The following is a 4,201-nucleotide window of genomic DNA, read 5'->3' as shown; positions in this document are numbered from 1 at the left end:
ATTGAGTGTTCAACCACATTTTGTCCCTTTGAACCTCAGGCGTCACCAATTTTTTTTTCTTTCCCCTTTTTTTTGGTGTGAGTGCATTTTATGCTCCATCTCACACGGGGTATTTGCTTCTTTCTTCTTTTTCTTTTCTTTTTATTTTTTTGTGTGAGTACATCTTATGCTCCATTTCACACGAGGTATTTGCTTCTTTCTTCTTTTTCTTTTCTTTTTTTTTTTTTGTGTGAGTGCGTTTTATTCTCCGTCTCACACGGTATTTGTTTCTTTCTTCTTTTTCTTTTCTTTTTTTTTTTTGTGTGAGTGCATTTTATGCTCCATCTCACACTGGAGCAATCTCCATATCTCAAGAAAGAAAACCATCTCCAAATTCAAATTAAAGCAAAGGGCTTAACAGGGAAATCACCATATCTTTTACAATCTCAAAGAGATCATTAGTGGAAGGATCTAGCGAATGATCTTTCTATGATATGTGTAAAGGTGTACTATGTGTAACTCTATTTTATGTTGGCCAGTAGATGCTTTGATTACGAGACAGAGCGAGTAATGGGCATAAATCGTATTAGTATGTAATGCAGCAACTGTCACCAATTATCGCCCATAAATGATAGAATGTAATATAATGTGATGGTCTTTAGGATGTTTAGGATCTAGGACTGAATTGAAGGAAAATATTTCTGTTATGGGGGATGGGGGAGGGCTATATAGTGAGGTCATAAGAGGTAAAAGGCCTTGTTTCTTTCACTGTTCAAAGTAACATGATAAGCATTTTTTTTTTTTTTTTATCAGCAACAGAAAAATTGAAATATTAATTTTGAATAGAAAGATACAACTAGAGGTTGTAAAAAAAACAGCAAACCCAAAAAGCCAACCCAAATTTTCACATGAGCCCAAAACATGGGTTGTCTCTGAATTCCTTGTTTAGCTAGGCCATCTGCCATGCTGTTTGCAGATCTTCTAATCCATCTTATTTGGATGAGCATATCTCTAGAAAGTTGTTTGAAGTGCCTGAATTCATTCCTTAGCTGCCAAATTACCCCTTCCTCAGTTTTGATCAGCAACATGCCTAGTTCAGATTTGCCGCACCACTGCAACTAACCCTACTTCCTGCAGGCGTTGGTTGCGAATTGCTCGAGGGAGACGATGATAGACCATCATTTTGGTCCATCATCTCCCCATTTCCTTTGGTCACGTGCCTACTTAAAAGGGCGCGTGGCTTTTTAAGGTTTGGATCCATCCGATTTAAAAAAGTCGGCCCATTCACTTGCCTAGACCCATTAGATCCTGATGGGCCTTGGCCCAACCCTCTATCCCTTTGCCAGTCACATGTTTACTTAAAACATGTGACTGGTTGACTAGCCTCGGTTCATTAGACCAGACTGAACCAGCTCACAGGGCTGGCTTGAACCCTGAAACTTTGCCGACCTTTGTTCATTTTGTTTTGAAATTTGAACTGGAACAAGCCCGTCTCCATTTAATTCCCCTGTCATCGACTGAACACAGGGCCTGCCATCCCTCAGCCACCTTGCCATGCAGACTTTCCCCAAGTGTTTAAATCATCCTCTTTTTTCTCTTTTTTTCTTGGGTACCTCAGTTGCCTTAACTTCTCTTGTAGAGACTACACTGCCTTGCAAACCACACAACCAATCTTGTTTTGTCTCTTCATCTTCCTCTCTTCTTCCCTCCTTCCATAGCTGGGCTTCAATGGAGGTAGCAAGCCAAACGGGGTAAACTAAACCATCTGAAACAACCTCTATCTTCTTTGGAATATCACTAGGTTTAATACCACCTAACATCACTACAATTGAATGGAGATCACAATCAAACACACCATCTAATCTTGCATCACAGACTACAACTATTGATTGTAATACTTCCTCCTTCCAGAGGTTGAAAAGTAACCCAAGCAATCTGACTATGACATTGTCCTCAATCACAAAACTTTTTGTATTGGAGAGAGGACACCATTTCGAGACTGTGGCAGCACCAGCCTCTGAAAAGCTGAAATCTCTACTTCATCTTCACCCAGATCTAACAAAGCTTTACAAGAGGCATAAGGAGTAATCACCATCTACTTGTTTTGTTTTCAGCTGCTGAATAAAGTCACTCAGTACCTGTGTCACTGCCTTCCAACCATTACCCTTCTACTTTCTAGGAAGCAGACCACCTGCTTCTTTCTTCCTCCAAAGAATTCCTGCAGAGTTATGTAACAACCTTTTGCATTCTTTTTGCATTCCAACTCATACATCTTTCTTCCATCAAGGTTGAAATTCGTAAAGTTCATTTGTTTACCTTTAGAACTTGCTTCTAAACAAACTTCTGCATCCATTTGATCACTTCAAGACCTTCCAGCAATATTGTAGTTCTCTCTTCCATGATAAAATCTAGTTCCTACTCAAACTTTGGTGGACAGCAAGCTGTATCTTTGTTTATTCATATCTATTTTTCATCATTAGTCACTATTACCTTCTGTCACACTGGAAAGTCCACTACTAGATATGGAAGTTGTAGCACCCCTACTTGTCTGCCATAACTTTTAGTGAGGATTATGAATTATGCCATTCTGATGGGACCCTATGATTTCATGAAACATGCACTAATCTAGACCATGATTTGATGTTAGATGCATAACTGAAATTTATAGGCCTAGACATAAGCCGATAGATGCATATGTTAATGAAGTAACAAAAGTTTATTAAGCAAGCCAAAAGAGCCAGGCTATGGCATTTGAATCATACCTACCTGATGAGTACGGCAAATGAGATCTAGATCATGTTTTTGAAGGAATTGAGTGACCTTGTCAGCTCCAAATGTATAAGATACACCACTGTCATTTTCTCCCCATCATTGTACATCTTTATCAGGATCAGCCCATAGCAAATCACAGAGAAGTCCCTGATCGGGCACATCAACAGGGCGAGCAATATTCCGTATCTGATCCAAGTTCTTCAAGTCAGGGGACAATCCTCCATGCATGCAAAGCATCTTGTCATCAATAAGAGCAGCCACTGGTAGGCAGTTGAAGCAATCTGTAAATGTCTTCCAAAGGCGGACATTAAACCTTCTCTTGCACTCATCATAAAACCCATATATTCGGTTGATGGAAACATTCATGGTTGCCCCGAAGAAGGAAAAAGTTCTCCGGTATTTAATTTTGCATGCAAGGAGAAGGCAAATGGTCTCTATGCTCTGCTTACCACGGTCCACATAATCCCCAAGTAAGAGATAATTTGCTACAGGTGGGAGTCCACCATATTCAAAAAGCCGAAGAAGATCAGAATACTGACCATGGATATCTCCTGCCAAAGAGTCAAGTAGTTCAGCAATGGAGATTTCATTATTAAAGCAAATGAATGGAGCTACACTTTTACTCCACACAAGATATTTGCAGTTTAACAGAAAATGTTGTAATTGAATTAGAGAACTTGGTAAATAAGATAATTATCTTTATGCATTTGCATCAGCTGTGTAGACATATGGGTAGATGCCCAACAAAACAAACAACTTGCTCCATCCGATACTTAATAAAATTCAAAATATGGCTGCCTTTGCTCTGAGATACTCATTACTCAATCGAAATCCACAATCATTTTTCTCAAATATCAATCAAAACAATCATAAAAGCATGTAGATAATGGGAGTTGTCATTTTTGTATCTAAGATAATAGGCTTTGGAAAGGCAAACATATGCTGTTACCATGTGTTAGACAATGTCTGTTATAAAATCTGATTAATCTTAACACCTATGATGTGGCACATAGGATGAAGTCAACAAAAAGATAAATGCTTAGATATGAATATTTGTCCTCTATTAGTTCTTTATTGGGTAAAAACCAACCTGGTGGAGTCTGTGGGTGAGACACTGATCCTGAACATTACAGGAATTGGTCCATGAGGGTCCCCCATGTTTCATTAATCTCGACTTGTTCAACACTTGATTGTTCTAAACATGTTCACCACATAGTTTGGCTAAGGCAAACAACATCAGGGAAAGAAAGTTGGATGCGAGTGTGAATTCACTCCCAATCTTTTCTTCTTTCTTTTGCCCTTCCATATCCTTTTATTCTCCTTTACTTTCTTCTAAAGTTCATCATGCATCTTTCCATGCTACAAAATGGAGAAAATCTCATTTCAATTGAAGCTAAGACCTTTCCCTCCATCATATCTCTGACCCTAGTGACTCAATCTTTCAATGAGG

At 38.8% G+C, this 4,201-nt stretch overlaps 1 pseudogene; it reads right to left on the bottom strand.

Annotated features, from left to right (window-relative positions):
- Positions 1-2,122: 2,122 nt before the first annotated feature.
- On the bottom strand, positions 2,123-3,909 carry LOC148871583 (serine/threonine-protein phosphatase PP1-like; annotated as a pseudogene).
- Between the last annotated feature and the right edge of the window lie 292 nt (positions 3,910-4,201).

The sequence above is a fragment of the Nelumbo lutea genome, chromosome 2, assembly GCF_056320005.1.
Source record: "Nelumbo lutea isolate HS-2025 chromosome 2, American lotus-T2T, whole genome shotgun sequence".
NCBI classification, from domain to species: Eukaryota; Viridiplantae; Streptophyta; class Magnoliopsida; order Proteales; family Nelumbonaceae; genus Nelumbo; species Nelumbo lutea.
Note: the sequence above shows the minus strand (reverse complement) of the source record. Positions and strands in the feature narration are given on the sequence as shown.